This window comes from Echinops telfairi, unplaced genomic scaffold (genome assembly GCF_000313985.2).
Source record: "Echinops telfairi isolate 266 unplaced genomic scaffold, ASM31398v2 ScPeMD7_7407;HRSCAF=8445, whole genome shotgun sequence".
NCBI lineage: Eukaryota > Metazoa > Chordata > Mammalia > Afrosoricida > Tenrecidae > Echinops > Echinops telfairi.
In genome coordinates this window covers 7,961,197-7,980,340 of record NW_022111307.1, presented here as the reverse complement: position 1 = coordinate 7,980,340, position 19,144 = coordinate 7,961,197, and positions in this window count along the sequence as shown.

The following is a 19,144-nucleotide window of genomic DNA, read 5'->3' as shown; positions in this document are numbered from 1 at the left end:
TCTCCCTCTACCCTCCCTGTTTCGCCACTCACACCACTGGTCCCGTAGGGCTCATCTGCCCTGGATTCCCTGTATTTCCAGTTCCTATCTGTACCAGTGTACCTCCTCTGGTCGAGCCAGACTTGCGAGGTCGAATTCAAGTCATGGTAGTGGGAGTGAGGAGGAAACATTTAGGAACTAGTTTTTTTCAAATAACTCTTGACGATTTTCTCTGTACGATCAATTATCTCTTCCTGTGCATGAATTTCTACCATACTTGCAGTATTACTCTCGCCAGTGTCCCTCAATCCTGTAGGCTTTCTTAGGATTTTTTGGGTCTTTTCTTTTTCTCTTTTTCCTGATTGTTCCTCTAGCAGATTAGTGATTGAGAGCTTTGTCTTTAATATCACTAATTCCACCTTTCACTGGTTCAATTCTTCTTTGCCATTTCAACATATTATCTGTTACTAAAATCTTAGTATTTATCTTCTGGATTTCTGGGTGTTGCTTTTGTATAGTTTCTTTTCTTTTTTCATTCATTTATTTATTTTTTAAATCATTTTATTAGGGGCTCATATGACTCTTATCACCTTTTTTTCCATTTATTTGTCAGTTTGTTTTTATAGTGCTTTGCTGAACTCTTCTAAGGTTTTTTCCCCCCTTATATTTTCCTTAATTTTGTCTTTGGTTTTCTCAATCTTTCAATTTATTGAAAAAAAACTCCCCACCCAAATCCAAACTCCCTGCCATCAAGTCAATACTGACTCATAGTGACCCTACTACAGGATAGGCAGAACTGCCCCATGAGCTTCCCAAACTGTAACTCTTTACAGGAGTAGAAAGCCCAGTCTTTCTCCCAAGGAGCAGCTGGTGGTTTTGAACTGCTGACCTTTCTGATCACAACCCAATAAAGAACCACTACACCACCAAGGCTCCTAATCTATGAAAAGTACTTAAATATTATACTTTTGAATTTCTTATCAGGTAGTTCCAATGTCATTTCTTCCTGAGAAAGGTCTTCTGGTTCTGTGTTTTGGTCACCTTGTTTGAGCCACTCTACTTCTTTCTGTGCATTGAAATAGTCTCTTGTCGCCAAGGCATTGTGGTGTTATATTTATATTTAACAGATGATTGTATGTTGGTATGCTCATAGGCCATTCCTACCTGTCTCCTGGTGGGTGTGATAGACAATTGTGAGTATGTGTACAGCCCTCTTCGATGTTCATGTAGCACAGCTGAGGGTAGGTTTGCTGGTATTTGTTATTGGTTTATTGACAATCTGGTGACATAAGAGTGAGTGGTGGTCCTCACCCAGTCGTCCTATCTTCAGGAGGAATGGGTGGGATTTGGCCATGTGGGCATGGTTGCTAATTTCCTGTCCAATTGATAAGAAAAACTAACAAACAACAAAAAGGATCTAATAAGAAAAACCAAGCAGCTGAAAGCACGCAAACAACAGCAAGGACAAAAGAATGGAATAAGTAAAAACAAAAACAGAAAGGAGAATGAAAGCAAGGGTAGAGAAAAATATACAAATAGAAATTTTAGGGTGGGAGGGGTAGAAAAGAGAATAGTAAAGGACAAACAAAGAGAAGGGGAAAAGTAGAAGGAACAAAGAAAAGATAAGTAAAGGAAATGGAGAAAAAAGAGAAAGTGGATAGAAAACAAGGAAACAAAGAAGGAGAGGGAGAGAGGAAGAAAACTGGGCAGGATACAGAGAGAAGAAAGCTGTAGAGGGCAGGGCCACTCGTAAAGGAGCTAATGAGGTGGAGGTGGGAAGGGGTGAGGGAGTAGAACACCTGGCCCTAGATGGGGTCCTGAAAGCCTAGCTGCTGTCTGGCATCAGGGTACCTGACCTGGCTCAGAGGGTGTCTGAGGTCAGGAGACTTGCTTCTCGAAGGAATTATTTTGGACCCACCGGGCAGGGTGGCTGATCATGGAAGGAGTTCTTGCCTGCCGAGGGGTGTCTCAGGAGCTGGGGACTGCACATTCTGGTGGTCTGAGGAGGGAGAGCTCACATGTCTCCAGCTATGGAAGCAGTGTGCGTACAAGGAGCCCAATCCACATAGCTGAACCTGGAGAACATTATGCTGAGTGAAATTAGGCAATGATAACAGGACAATTACTGTATGAGAGCAGTAAAACTATTGTGAAACATCAAGAAAAGATGTCACACTCAAACAAACATTCTTCGATGATGACCAGGAGTGGGAGGGGAAGGGAGAGCAAGTCTCTGGCTAGAGGGTAGACACGTGTTTACTTGGGTGAAGAGGAAGGCAATATACAACATGAGACAGGTTAGGGGAAAAAAGATGGAGGCAGGGGAAGACAATGGGAGGTTGGTAATCGTTAGGCAACAGAGGTGATATAAACGAGGGGTTACCCCCAAAACCAGAATTTCGCTAGGCAGAGCGGAGCTTTTGTAGTATGCATTTGAGTTAGTTAATTGTGCCAGCCTGGCCGATAATCACATGTGGGGCTAATTGAAAGGCGGGGGGATAAATGGATGGTGAGCCTCGCCTTTCTAGCTCTCGGGTCTCTTGCTTTGTGATGGTCGCACCAGGGTGCAGCTGCCTTAGCAGTTCCCTGCTTCAGCTTGCAAGATTGACTTCCTACAAGACATCCTCAAGGAGAAGCCACATGGACCTATCCCGATGCAGCCCTGGGTGCTGGAGCAGCCGTGTGGAGACTCCTGCTAGTGCTGAGATGCTTATTCGTTCACTGACTCAGCTTTCCTCCTGCAGTTGGCATCATTGCCTCTGTTTTGTGAGGTGGAGGACTTTGTGGACTGGTGTTGGGTTACTGGGTTAATGTTGGACTTGTGGGCTTGGGCAGCATTGGGTTGGGATGTTTTCATGATGCACACTTTCTTTACATAAAACTCTCTTTTATATGAGTTGCTGTGGATTTGTTTCTCTAAAGTACTTAGACTAATACAGCATTTTTCCTGCTAGGTGAGCATCAAGCTACTTGCTCTGAGTTAGTGCACCCACTGTCGTTGCCTGGGAAGGTTTTCTCTGGTCACAGTGAATTTTTTTGTAAAACCAGTTTTGCTCAACCCGTATTTATTTGTGATGGCTGATTAAAGAAAACAGCGTGTGGCTTTGAAATTTTGTTTTCTGCTCCGGAAAAATGCCGCTGAAACGGTTTCGATGTTGAACACACCTTGTAAGGACAGTGCTATGGGAAAAACCTCAAGTGTAGGAGTGGTTTTCTCATTTCAAAAAAGGTTAAATGTTGATTGATGACAAACCTCATTCTGGATGTCAGTCAACTTCCCGAATGGATGAGAATGTCCACTCATATGTTGTGCATTTGGCATTCATTCCACCAGGTCAGACTCTTAATCAAGCTTCCTATTTAGAGATTCTAAAAAGATTGAGTAACAGTGTGTGAAACAAAAAGGTCTGATTTGTGGCAGATGGGAGACTGGTTTTGCCACCACGACAATGCACCTCCTCACACAGCCATATCAGTGCACCAGTTTTTGGCAAAAAACAGCATGCCTCTCTTGCCTCACACACCTTACTCACCTGACTTCACTCCATGCAACTTCTTTTTGTTTGGGAGAATACAGAGGGACATGAAAGGACAGTGATTTGGCAAGTAGAAGAGGTGAAGAGAAAATAAGAGAGGTGCTGTCAGGCATCCAAACAGGTGAGTTTGAAAAATGTTTTTAAGAATAGAATAGCAGATTTGACAAATATATTAAGTGTAATGAAGAATACTTTGTAAGTGATAAAGTTGTTTTGTAAAAAAAATTAAATACATAATTTATTGGGGGGGGGTACCTCCTCGTGTATATCCTGTGATAACTGATCCATGAGTAGAGGCATGCACGGACTAACCAGGCTGAATAGGTGTGGGAAGAAGAGTGGGTGTATACCCCCAAATGTATATAGATTTGATAGAGGCATTTGTACATGGGTATTTATCTTTGCTGCCAATACATTCACGAATGTGGCAGAGTGTGCCAGGAGCAAGCATACGAAAGCTTCTTAGATGCAACCAACACCTTGAGGGAATGAGTTGATGGGCTGGGGGCTAAGGATCATGGTCTCAGGTCACCGAGGTCAATTGGTATAACACAGCTCACAAAGACAATGTTCTGCATTCAACGTTGGCGAGTAGCAACAGCCATCTGAAGTACGGCTTAGTGCTCTCCCGCTCTAGAGGAAAGAAGAGTGAAGAAGATAGAAAAATACATGGAAACAGCGGACTACAACAATACCAGTTTCCACAGACCTGAGACCAGGAGCTCTGGTGGCAGAGTGGTTATGTGTTGGGCTGCTGACCCCAAGGTCAGCATTTCGAAGCTATCAGCCACACAGTGGGGAAAAGAGGAGGCTTTCTACTCCGGTGACCAGTTACCGTTTTGGAAATCTCTAGGGTCACCGTGAGTTGGCATTAACTTCATGGAGTGGGTTTTCTTTTGTGTGTTTGTTTTGAGGTCAGGAGGGCTAGATAATGCCCAACTGCCACCACCAACTCCTCTCACAGGGATCACGTTAGAAGGTCTTGGATAGAGTGGGAGAAAACGGTGGCGCAAACTTCATGAAAAGGCCAGGCTTACTGGTCAGATACTGACTCATGGAAACCCCTGAGAGTGTGGCCCTCAGTCACCCTTCAGGTCAGGAACTGAATTCCCCCTGTGGCTCAATTGTGAGCCAAACAATAGACAGGTCTGTCAGGGAAACCACAAGACTAGGGAGGGAAGTTCACTTTAGAACAAGCAACCACTCCAGATCAAACGGGCAGCATTCACCCAAGGACAAAGGTCAGGAGGGTTAGGAGAGAAGGTGGGGTGGACACAAGAAATGGGACACACTGGAGGAGGACGTGGGATAGATAAAGGATTGAGGGGAGCATAATCGATGAGATGAAACAAAATGCGTATCAACTGCTGAATGTAAAGCTGACCACCTATTCTGTAAACCTCCAACCGATTCACAATAACAAGTTACAACAAAGAAACAAGCACCACACATACTGCTCTTAGAGCTAATGCTGAGCGCTATTTATTATTGTGCAGGCACATCTCATTCTACGCTGTGAATTTGGAGAGGAGGGCTGTCAAGGGCCTGGGGGGGGGCCGGTCTCTCTCTGCATGTAATTGCTGCTCTTCCATAGCAGTGAGCTTCTGGAACCCAGGCCTGATGGGTGTTAATTTGATATGCCTTGACCCAGCACACGAGGTTCTCACGAGTGTTCTGGGAATGGAAAAATGAACAGGAAAAGAAGGACCCAGGAAGGGAGAGTCGGAGGATGAGCTCAGCATAGAAACAGAAACAAGCCAACAAAATTGACTATGGTTTACTTAAAGCAATTCAGCACATCTATTCTGTGTAACATGTAACTATGTACCACCTCCTTACTGAGAGGCCGTCAGTCCCTAACCACCCACATTCTGAGGGGGAAAGAGGGGACTTTGTAACCCATAAAGAATGACAGTCTTGGAAATGCACAAGGGAAGTTCTACCCTGTCCTATAGGGTTGCCATGCATCAGATTAGACTCAATGAAGTGGTTATTATTATTATTTAAGTTTATGCTGTGCACAACTTCCGCAATAATGAAGCAAGCAGGAATGAACTGGTCTTCCTGCTCTCTGGAGTGCCTCAGTGGTATAACTAGTTAATGAACCTGACTACTGACTGAAAGGTGGAAGGTCTGAGTCCACTCAGAGGTGCCGTGGAAGTACTTCTGAAAAATCACTCATTAAAGATAACATGGGGCATGTTTCCACTCAGACACACGTGGAGTTGCCATGAATTAGAGCCCAGTCCATGGAAACAGAGTTCCTGCTCTCAGGTGACACACCCTTTTTTGAAGAAGAAAAGTATGCAAGTCACTGTGGCATGGGGCAAATCTTAAGGGCCTTGCTACATGGTGGCCTAGCCTCCTTACTGCCTAGACAGCCCTCGGATGAGGCACACTCCTCTAAAGTCTCCTCGCATCCACTAGGTCTGGTAAAAAAATAACAAAGACACATGAACAAAAAGCATATCTCACTCCTTTCCTTAGTAAGTGACATAAGTGTGTATTTGGGTACCTCTTTGAAATCTTTAATTTGCCAACTGCTCTGTGGAAGAACAATATGGGCGTCTACACTCCTAAAGATGACAGCATTGTCAAATCCTACGGGGAAGACATGTTTTGTCTTACAGGTTCACTGCATTGGAATTGGCTCTACAGCAATTCAAACTCCACGTGCAAGTAAAATGTTGCCCAAGATCATCCAACAATGTAGCAGTTCATTGACAGGCCAGAGGTTCAGGCTGGATTCTGAAAAGTATGTGGGACAAGGGATATCATTGCTGATGTCACATGGCTCTTGGCTCAAAGCAGAGAATACCAGAAAGAGGATTAAACCAAAACCCAATCCACTGTCATTGAGTTGATGCTGACTCATAGCAACCCTTTAGGACAGGGTAGAACTGCCGCTGTGAGTTTCTGAGACTGGAACTGTTTATGTGAGTAGAAAGCCTCATCTTTCTCCTGTGGAGTGGCTGGTGGCTTCAAACTGCTGACATTGTGGATCACAGCCCCCCCAAATTACTGGTGTTTTATTCACTATGCCAAGGCATTTAACCGTGTGGATCATAACAAGCTATGGAGAAGAAAGGGCTCTCCAGAATATTGCATTGTGCTCATGCAGAGCTTGTACAAGGATCAAGAGGCAGTTGTGCGAACAGAACAAGGGACTACTGCACAGTTTAAAATCAGGAAAAGTATCCTCTCACCATACTTACTCAATCTGTATGTTGAGCAAATCATCAGAGAAACTGGCTTATATGAATAAGAATGTGGCATCAGGCTTAGAGGTTGTTATCTGCATAACAACCTTTGATATGCAGATAACAACTTTGCTTGTTGCAAGTGAAGAGAACTTGAAGCACTTGCTGATGAAGATCAAGATGGGCAGTCTTCAGTGTGGATTAAGATTCAATGTGAAGAAGACCCAAATCCTCACAGCTGCACCAATAGGTAACATGATAAACAGAGAAAAGGTTGAAGGTATCAAAGATAGTCTAATTTGTCTCCACAATCAATGCTTGGGGTAGCAGCAGTCAAGAGACTAAAAGATGAGCTGCAATGGGTAAATCTGCTGCACAAGACCTCTTTCAAGTGTTGAAAAGCAAGGATGTTACTTTGAGGACAAAGATGCACTGGACCTGAGCTATGGTTCATTGCCTCCTATGCATGTGAAAGTTGGGCATTGACTGAAAAAGACTGGAGAAGAATCAGTGCATTTGAATTGCGGTGCTGGTGAAGAATATTGACGTACCATGGACTGCTAAAAGGACAAACCAACCTGTCTTGGGAAAAGTACAGCTAGAGTTTTCCTGAAAGGCAAGGATGTTGTCAGGAGAGACTAGTCTCTGGAGAAGGACACCACGTTTGGTAAAGTGGAAGGGCAGTGGAAAAGAGAAAGGCCCTCAAGGAGATGAGCTGACAGCCTGGCTGCAATAATGGTACCAAGCATGTGGACAATTGTGAGGACCAAGCGGTTTCTTTCTGTTGTGCATAGGCCACTGGGTCCGGGGCATTGGTGCTTTTTGTTGTTGTTAATTTTTTTTTCAGTGATTTAATTTTTTTAATTTTCAAGAGCTCTAGCTTGTTTATTCACCTTTAAAAGCATCTGTTTTATGCTTGCAATAGCATCTCAAATTTCTCTGAAGATACTAAAATTCTTCAGTTTTCTATTTTTCCCTAAATTATAATTTTCTAAGGTCATTTTTTTCCTGTTTTCTCAAGTTTTAATTTTTTTTCAAACTTACAAATGGACATGCTGAAAGATGTCCATTATTAGTATAATGAGTCCTCTTATATCCTTTCCCTAGCAAATAATCATTAACATTTTACCTCCCCCCAACCCTGTTAAAGTAACATGACAACCTATCCCTAAATATTCCTACAAATATTTTCTTTAAGAATAAAAACATTCTCTTACATATCCACAAGATCACCACCATTAAATTCCTCCATGTAGGCTGAACTTTACTTTAATAACACCTTTTTAAAGTCCAGGATACAATCAAGAGTTGAATATTGCAGTTAGTTATTATGTTCTTTCAAGGCATCCTGATAGTGTAAATATGAAGCCCTTAGATGTTAAATCAAAAGCTGGCTGTGGGACTTGCTCAGCTGTTTCTCAGGGGAACACTGTGGCAATCCTCTTCCCTGGAGATGAAGGACGAGCACCCTGGGGCCCTTTGTGACCTGGACTTGCAATGAGTTAGAATGGGTTTGACTCTACAAATAGCATTGTTTCTTTATCCTCTTCAATCTAGAACAGTACTCCCTTATTAATGTATGTTTGCTTCTTTTCTTTTCATACTGTTGACTTTTTGGAGAGCTCAAGGTAATGCTCTTGTGGAATGTTCTGGGTATATCTGATTATGATAAACAGGTTAAACAGTTTTGACACGCTCTCTCGGTACGTAATTTTGTGTACTTACGATTGCATCTCATCAGGAGGAATGCTTCCTCATCAGTAGGTTCAGCTAAGCACTTTGGCAACAAAAGTACGTCAATGATGTGCCCTTCTCAGAGTATCACATTCAGGGCATTTATTGTCCATCTAACCCTCAAATGTCATTAAAGAAATTTAAATGTGTTACATAATGGGAATTCCAGGACACTAAATTGTGTTCATGTGCACATAGAACAAGAGGCAAACTGTTCGAACAGAATAAGGGGATAGTGCATGGTTTAAAATAAATCTGTATGCTGGGCAAGTAATCCAAAAAGCTGACTATGCGAAAAAGGAGGAGGCAATTTCCAGTAATGATGGTGTCTTAGACAGACACACCATATGGACCTTCTTCAACAGAGACATGAAAAAACAAGTATAGAGGGAAAACCTGGGACCCTGAATTGCTGAGGAATTAAAAATAAGCGAGCTAAGCACCAACAGAGAAAATGAAAGGGTGGATCCCACACAAAGAGTTCAAGAGGAACAATGATTGTTAGCTGGCCAATTGTAAGCTGAGCAACTTCACCCACAGCACATATCTCCAGAACACCTGATCAAAAGAGAAGTGGGCCACCTCCTTGCTCCCCACACCTGCAAGGTGAATGGAGGAATGCACAGGACCAAACATAGTCCCATTTTTTAAAGATCACAACAAAATTAGAAATCAAGAATAGAAATATCTAGGGAAAAATCAAATGCATTGGAATCAAACAGTACGCTGCTAAAAAGCTACTAGATCATTGAAGAAATAAGTAAAGAAAAAAAATTCCTTGACATAATTATGTCTCTAAAGTGAATCAGAGAAATATATAAACTTAGATTTTAAAAGTCCTTAAAATAAATGAGAACAACAACACAACATACTAAAACCCCTGGGACACAGCAAAAACAATATTCAGGGGGCACTTTAGAGCAATAAGTACGTCCATCAAAAAAGAAAAGAACCAAACCCCCCCCCCAAAATAACACCTGCAGAGTTAATAATGAGTACAAAAAATAAGGAAATGATCTAAAATTGATTATGGTGATGATTGCATAACATTTCTTAATATATTCAATCCACCTAATTGTATGGTACATGAATTATATGTCAATAAGACTTCAAACAAGCACCAACAATTGACACTGTAACAGCATCTTCAGCCACCAGCGAAAAATAAATAATAAAGATCAGAGCAGATACAAATGAATCAGTAAACAAACTTGTCTTGTTGAAGACAAGTTGGGTTTTTGAAAGGATTAACAAAATTGAAACACCGTTGGCAAATTTAGCAAATGAAAGAAGATAACCAAACTCCAAATTCACTGCACTTGCATGGATCCCAAAGCATAATGACCCTATAGAACAGAGTGAAATTGTCCTGGTAGGTTTCTGAGAGTGTAATTTTTGGGGGGATTAGAAAGCCAAATAAGAAATGGAGTGGGTGACATCAAAATAGAATCAACTGGATAAAAAATATAATATGAGGGGTACCCAAAATAAAACGAATTTTTTTTCAAAGCTATGTATTTAACTTTTTTTTTTTTAACAAATTGACCTTATCACTTTCAAAGTACTCTCCATTACATTTAATACACTTATCAAATCTGTGATTCCATTCTTAGAAACATTTTCAAGCTCATCTGTTTGGATGGCTGACAGCACCTCCCTCATTTTTTCTTCACCTCTTCTACATTGCTAAATCGCTGTCCTTTCATGTCCCTCTGCATTCTCGGAAACAAAAAGAAGTTGTATGAGGTGATGTCAGGTGAGTAAGGTATGTGAGGCAAGAGAGGCATGCTGTTTTTGCCAAAAACAGGTGCACTGAAGTGACTGTGTGAGGAGGTGCATTTTCAGTCTCCCATCTGCCACAAATCTGGCTTTTTTGGTCACACACTGTTAGACTATCTTTTCAGAACCTCTAAACAGAAAGTTTGATTGATAGTCTTCCATGGGGGAATGAACTCCAAATACACTACATATAAGTTGACATTCTTGCCCATTTTGGAAGTTGATGGACGTCCAGAGCAAGGTTTGACATTTCACCCTTTTTGAAATGAGAAAACCACTCCTACAGTTGAGGTTTTGTAAATAGCGCTCTCCTTGTAAGCTATGTTCAACATCACAATAGTTTCTGTGGCCTTTTCCCCCAGCAGGAAGCAAAATTTTACAGCCACACATTGTTCTCTTAAATTTGCCATCACAAATAATGAGGTTTGAGCAAAACTGCTTTCACGAAAAAATTCATTGTGACCAGAGAGAACCTTCCCAGGCGATGCCAGTGGGTGTCCTAACTCAGAGTGAGTTGCTTGATGCTCCCCTAGCAGGAAAAATATGTATTATGAAAGCTCCACCAAGTGGAGCTTTTTCTCATCTTTGTCTTTTTGTTTGTTTGTTTGTTTTGGTATCCCTCGTACTATGAAAGACTGTATTCCAATGAATTAGGAAAAATAATTTTTTTAAGTCCAAGAACACACTACCTACCTACATCAACACAAACAGACGTAGAAAACTGCAACAAAATTATACAAAAGAAGAAACAAATTAGGTCATTAAAAACTCCCAACAACAAAATAATTTAGTTTTGTTTTTTGAGGACCAGATAACTTCACTGTGAAATTCTAATAAGTATTCTGAGAAGAATTGCCATCAACTTTACTCAAACTATTCAAGAATGTGTAAAAGGAAGTAACTCTCAAACTCATTTTATGAAGTGAGAATAACCTTGATACTAAAACCAGGTAAAGACGTTACCAGGATATACCATTTCCGACCACAAAGTCCTGGTAATAGAATCCAATGTTTATATACTTGATATTTTGTTGAATATCTATATGTATATATCAAGTGAGATTCATACTATTTATGCAAGGATGGCTCATGGCTCAGTGTTAGAAAAACAATATAATTAACAATATAAATAAAACAAAGAACTACCGGATCATATCAATTGATGCAAAAAAGGCATTTGACACGATTTAACACCCAGTCCTGATAAAAGCACTCAACAAAATATGCATGAAGCGCAGCTCCTCAACATAATAAAGGCCATAAACACAAAACTATTGACCTGTGGGGAACTGAGAACTGGGAAGAGAATGTATGCAGACAAATCCTCTAAACTTATATTTAAGAAGCCTGGGAGGCCAGGATTCTTGTGGAGGAAGGCCTTTATGTTTGTTGGGTGGAGATGCATCCCAGGCACATCTCCTAAGTAAAAATTATTCTTCTCAATGTCTCCCATAATAATGCCAATCTTAAGGAGCTGATTGCAAGCACATGGTTGCTGCTATACCCTTGAAGGTTAACTGCTTGAAGGTTATCTGCCATCAAAAGCAATCAGACCATCTAATCCTAAGTACAACCCACTTCCTTCTGATAAGGATCATAGATTGTTCCCCAGGGGGAAGAGCTCAGGGACACTTAAGGTCAAGCCAGCTCAGAAATAACCAAGGTTATGCTGCCATCTTGACTCTAGAACCCACCCTTCTTGTTACATATGTGCCTTCTTGTCACATGTGTGCCTCTAGTGCCTCCCTTTCTATTGCATGTAACCCCCTAGCTCCTCTCCCTCCTGTTATGGGTATGCCTCCAATACAACCCCTTCCTGTTATGTATGTGTGTGATGTGACTTGCTTACTCAAGAGTATGTAAACTCATGAGAGAATACATTCGCCCATCACTCTGGTTCCAGTCACCATGGGAGAGGTGAACACTTGTGTGTCTTGTCTGTTGTTTCTTTAATTTACCCCTCATTTACATAACCAACCCCTAGCACCCCATATGGTTGTGGAGGCTGGTCCTCTACAGTGACCAACATATCGCTCAATGAAGGTAAACTGAAAGCACTTACCTTGAGAATGGGAATCAAAAATGCCCTTTATTACCACTTGTATTCAATATTGTGCTAGATATATTAGCCAGAGATTTTAAACAACAAAAATAAACCAAAAGCCTCCAAGTTGGCAAAGAAGAAATAGAACTCTATTTGCAGATGATATGATTCTCGATATAGAAAACCCTAAAGACTTGACAAGAACAATTTTGAAAATATTAGAAAGATTCAGCAACCTTTTGGCTACAAGATCACCATACAAAAATAAACTGGACAAGCTCATAGAGTAGAACATTTGTATGTGCGCAATAAAATATTAGTTGCTGTTGTTTTCTAAGTAGTTCTGAAGACATAGTGAGTTATGAGTTGAGTTGCTAATTACAAGTTCAGAAGTTCAAACTCAAGAGCATCTCCACAGGAGAAAGACGAGGCTGCCTGCTCTTGTAATGATTTGCAATGTCAGAAATCCTAAAGATCAGTTGTACTCTTGTATAGGCAGAGTCCTTATATGTTGGAATTAATGTAAAGACAATGGTTTGGGTTTTGGTTTGGTTAGTGTTATTTACAGAATATGTAGTGGGTGTGGATGTAGGAAGGTATGCTAGGATGTTTTCCAGCCAGGTTAGCTGAAACAGAAGCATCTGTTAGCCCATAGAAAAATGTTTGTACTGGACGTATGTTCTGTATTCCTATTGGAGTGGACAGGACTATTGAACATCAGTGTAAGTTCAATGAGGATAGGAACTAGATTTTGCAGTTCAATCACTAGGACCTATGGGTTTTTATAAATATCTGCTGATTGACTGTACTTGTCTAAAATATAGTTATAGCATCCAGTATTTTTCCATCTTATTTTCTCATAATGTAACCAACATAAGAATGAAATACGGAGGCCTACCAGATCAAACCAGACATGGTAGCCTACATTGCCCAGCAATGGGAGTCCTGGCATCTCTACCTCCTGGATATGCACATTTAAACTTACTAAAGCTCAGTTTCTATCTTTGCAATAAAAGTACAACAAATGATAAAAATAAACTGGATTCCTATATAGTATAGTAGTGTATACTAATTAGTGTATATTGATGAAGAAAGCTCTGAAAAGGAAATCAAGGAAACAATATCATTTACAATAGCTACCCAAAAGATGAAATATGTAGGAATTAACCTAACCATATAAATAAAAGACTTGTGAAAAGAAAATTACAAAACATTACTAAAGAAACCAAAAGAGACCTACATAAATAGAAGAATGTCCCATGTTCATGGATAAGAAGACTTACCATCATGAAAATGGCAATAATTCCCAAAGCAATCTATAAATATAACTCAATTCTAATTCAGATCTCAGCATCATTCTTTAAAGAGATGGAAAAACGAATCACCAACCTTATAAGGGAAGGAAAGAGATCCAGGATAAGTAAAACACTACTTAATAATAATAAGAAAATAAAAGACCTCTCACTTCTCGATCTCAAAACCTGCTACACACCTCGACAGATGTCAGCATATAGGGAACAGTAAAGGGGGAGTGGCATATTCATAAATCATGCCTTAACAACCTTGCCCTGACTTCCTTGGTCAGGAGGCCCTGGGTCAATCTTGCAGGCCTGTCTATCTAATGATGTAGATATCCCAATCACAGGCCAGGCCCTGCTTTTGTAGCCCCACTTGTAATTGTATTGTATTGATCTGCCACCAATCATGCTTTTGTAGCAGTTTCATTTGCCCTCCCATTCTATTTTTATCTAACTTCCCAACTGGGAACGATCGGATGCCATTATAACCTCACGCTAATGGATGAGGGGTCTGTGTCTTTCTGTTGTCGTGTCTCTTTTAAGACTTAATAAATGTTCTCCTGAAATTAAAACAAACAAACAAACAAACAAACCAAAAAATCTTACTACACAGCCACCATAGTCAAAACAGCCTGGGACTGGTACAATGATAGATACATAGACCAATGGAACAGGATAGAGAACAGAAATAAATCCACCAACTTACAGACTACTTATTTTTGACAAAGGTTTGAAATACTAAATGGGGAAGAGACAATTTCTTCAATAGGTGGTGGCATCAGATCTTGGACTTCCATTTGCAGAAGAATGAAGCAGGACACATACCTCACTCTATATACAAAATTGAACTCAAGATGGATTAAAGGTCCTGAACATAAGCCCTAGAACTAGAAAAATCACCAATGGAAAAATAAGAACGAACTTAAGGGCCCTAATACAGAGCATAAACACACTATCAAACGTAACAAAAAACATACACAGCAGAAGACAAAATAGATGCCTGGGATCTCCTAAAAATAAGACATTTATATGCATCAAAAGGCTTCATCAAGCGAGTTAAAAGACAACATACAAGACAATTCCTCACAAAAACAATTACACACCCAACAAGCAAAGCAAAGAAATAACACAGGAAGAACAAAGAAACTAAACACAACACACATATAATCACACAGCACACACATATATAAAGCAAACTGGTAGTAGTAACAAAAGCATACATATCAATGATTTCATTGAATGTTAGTGGGCTGAATGCACAAGAGACAGAGAGTGGCAGAATGGATAAGAAAACCAAATCCATCAAAATGCTGCCCACGAGAAACACACCTCACAAAGACATGAACAGATTCAAAAAGCAGAGGTTGGACAAAAGCATACCAAGCCAACAGCGACCAAGAGAGAGCAGGCGTAGTGACAGTAATCTCCGAGAAGGTAGACTTCAAGGGAAACAACGGCTGAGATAGGAACAGTCTCTACATAATGATAAAGGGAACAATAGCCCAGGAACCCATAACTATAATAAACATACATGCACCCAATGAGAGACCATTGAAATACATCAATCAAGTCCTCACAGAAATGAAAAAAGCTCAATAACACAATCAATAAAACCACCTCATTGACATATACAGAATGCTTCATTCAACAAAATAACAATATTCATTCTTCTCCAACACACATGGAACGTTCTCAAGACTAGACATAGATGAGGCCACAAAGCCTGCCTCAACAAATGAAAAAAAATGAGATCCTATGATTAATCTTCTCAGACCTAAAGCCATAAAATTAGAAATCAACAATAAAAAGAGCAGAAACACAAAGACGAACTCATGGAGGTTGAACAACATAATGCTAAAAAACGACTGGATAGTAAAGCAAATAAAGGAGGAAATTAAAAAATTCCTTGAAACGAATGAGAATGGTAACACACAACATATCAAAACCTTTGGGACACAGCAAAAGCAGTAGTCAGAGGTCACTTTATAGCTATCAACAAACACATTCAAAAAGAGGAGTAAGCCGAAATCAAAACCCTATCACAGCACCCCCAAGAGCTGGAAAAAGGACAACACAAGAGAGTAAAGAGAGAACTCACAGACTGGGAAAGTATTTTTCTAATGAAGTATTGGCCAAGGGATTAACCTCTAAAATATATAGAAAGCTGCCACACCTCAACAAGAAAAAGGTGAATAATCCATGAAAAAATGACCAGGGGACATGAATAGACAGTTCGCTAAATGCGGTAGATAATCGTTTGTCAGTTTGAGGATTATGAGTGTAGGGGTGGAGTCTAGGTTGTCAATCAGATCATAGCCAATGAGACCTCTATGTGGGCCTGGCCTTCTCTTGAGAATTCTGGGGAATCTGGTACTTCCTCCTTGGAGGCGGGAGACACTTCTCTCTCTGCTACTTCCTGGCAGACATTGCAGCCACATGGACCTACCCTGATGCAACCAGACCTCTGAAGCTGGAGAAGCCACGTAGAGACCCCTGCCAGCGCTGAGATGCTTACAACGCCACAGGATCCAAAGACGTTCTACCCACTGGCCTGTGATCGTCCTGCATTCGGGGTCATTGCATGTGTTTCGCGAGTCTGAAGAGGACTTTATAGATTGGTATTGGACAAAAGGGCTAGCATCAGACTTAAGGACTTGGACTGGACTGGGTTGGGATGCTTTCTCAATGTTCAATTCCTCTTGTATATAAAGCTTTCTTACACATGTGCGTGTTTATGAATTTGTTTCTCTAGTCTACCCAGACTAACACACCAAAGAAGACATCCAGGCAATCAACAAGCATATGAAAAATGCTTACGGTCACTATTTGGCGAGAGTGCAGAGAGAGTGGGACCCTCATACATCGGTGGGACTGTAAAACTGTCCAAATAGCGCAACAAATGGCATGGCACTTCATCAAACACCTGGGAATAGACATGTCATGTGACCCAGTCGTCCCTTTCATTGATATGCACCCTAAGGAAATAAGGAACAAATATGCACATCCAAGTTTATTGCAGTGCTGGTCACGATAGCAAGAAGATGGAAACAGAGGAAGAATGGATAAATACTCTTGTACACACGCATAGTGGAATACTACATATCACTAAAGAATAATGATGAGACGGAAACATCTCATGGCACGGATGAATTTGGAGGACATTGTGCTGAATGACGTTAGTCAATCACAAAAGGATGAACATTGTAAAAGCCTGCTGTTATAAAAGAAAAATGCCTTTGACTCTTTTTCACCACTGGGACCTCGCTGCCCTCTTGTCTCTTCCGCGCTGTAGTCTCTGGAGTGGGGTCTCCAGTCAGTGTCACTCACTGCCACCAAGTTGATCCTGACTCATGGTGACCCTACAGGACAGGGTCAAACGCCCCTGTGAGTTTCCAAGACGATTAACTCTTTACGGGCGTCGAAAGTCCCATCTAGAAATGTATTTAAATTCCCCTCTTACATGTTTAGTGAATCTCTGTCTTGTAGTTAGAGTAGAGCTATGGATTATAGGCAATTTAAACGAGTCTGTTAATTTGTATGAAAGTTGTGTGAGGTGATTTACATGTAAACAGTCATCTCTATTTGGGAAACTAGGAGTTATTTTTTAAAATCTCAATGTAATTTTAAAAATCTCATAGTTATATAGGACCCTTTCTCAAATTTCTAGTGATGCTTGAATGACTGTCCATATTTAAGAGTATGGTACTAGCAGGCTATCAGTGTGTGTGTGTGTGTGTGTGTGTGTGTGTGTGTGTGTGTGTGTGTGTGTTCTGGGGCACCTTTAACATCATCCTGGGCAGTCCTTCCTCTGACTGCACACATTTCACCAGGGAGGAAATGTGTATCATCCTCCTGGGGACATGGATGCCTGCTTTGGTCCACTGGGGAAAGAGGAGGGTGAGTCCTGTGTGTGCTACAGACGTTCAGTGGTTGATCTTGGTGAAAGGCGCTGGGCGATTCCCTGTACAACCAAAGCAAACCTTGCCTGGTTGCGCACCGTTGTCACAACTGCTGGCATGCTGGGGAGTCCATTGTGCTGTGTATTTTTGAGCACCTCCAACCAAAGAGGTTCGTCTGCCAGCCTGATAGCACACCATCATCGGTTGGGATCTATCGAATTTTCGTGGGCTAATTTTTGGAAATAGATGACCAAGTCTTTCTTCCTAGTCTGTCAGTCTGGAAGCTCCAGTGAAACCGTGGGTGACCCTGCTGGACTTTACAGTCTAAGTGCCATAGCTTCCAGCAACATGGTGACAGGCAAGTCTCCACTCTACGGCCAACTGGCAGACAGAGAGTAGGACTTTGATTTAGCCAACCTGTTTCCAAGCGCAGACATCACTCCTGCCCTCGGAGACCAGAGCCTTTCTGACGCTTTGTAGGGAAAACCAGCTCTTCCCTGTATTTCCCTCTTGGTGCCAACGTTGTCACCCACCGCGCTCTTCACCCTGTGCATACCACTCTTCCTTTTGCTTCCTGTCTCCCAGAATTGTGTCAGAACCTCACCTATGCAGACAGTCCTTCTCCCATTCTCTGTAACGGGGTGCTTATTGGGTTTTCACTCCTTCACTTGTGTTTTAGGGAAGGCATGGGAGGGAAGGGATCCCAACAGGTGAGTTTAGCCAGCCACTTTTAGTTAAACTTTTCTTCTCTTGTAGTTTTGTCCATTTAAAAGAAAAGCTGTGCGGTGAGGAAGGGAGGGAGGAGGTGGCATTACGGCTGTCCAACCATTGTGCCCGACCGCTTGGGAGGCTCGAGCTTGCGAGCGGAAAGAACATCTGCCCAAGGGTTTCCAGGAGAAGCTGGGCCCAAGTCCCTTCCTCTGCCTCTGTGCCTGTAGTTTCATATTTTCCCCCTGCTGGGAAAACCTCGCCAACTTGAGCATGTCATTACGTATTCTGTTTTTTTATTATTATGATATTTTAATTAAAATATCATTTTACTGGGGGCTCTTACAACTCATTAACAATCCATACCTCAATTGTATCAAGCATATTTGTATAAATGTTGCCATCATTATTTTCTAGATATTTACTTTCTATTGAGCCCTTGGTATCAGCTTCTCTTTTTACCCTCCTCATCCTTGTGACCCCTTGATAAATGATAAATTATTATTTTTCTATCTTACACCGACCACTGTCTCCCCTCCCCAACGGTTTCTGTTGTTCGCACCCCTGGAGGGTGTGTGTGTGGTTAAGTGTGCATCATTGTGGGCAGTTCCCCCTTCCTCCCCTCCCCTCCCTACCTCCCCCTTCCCCTTTGGTATCGCTACTCCCATTCCTGTTCCTGATTTCCAGTGTCCTGAGCTCTTATCTGTACCTGTGCACATGCTTCTGTCTAACCCAGAGTGAAAGGCAGGACTGGGGTCATGATAGTGGGGTAGGTGAGGAAGCCTCAAGGAACCAGAGAAATATTGTGTGTTTCATCAGTGTTTTACTGCACCCTGGTTGACTCATCCTTTCCCTGTGACCCCTCTGTGAAGGCATCTCCCATTATCTACAGATGGGTTTTGGGTCTCTGCTACGATCCCCCTTGTTCTCAACAATATGGTTTGTTAGTTTGTTTTGAGTCTTCTGA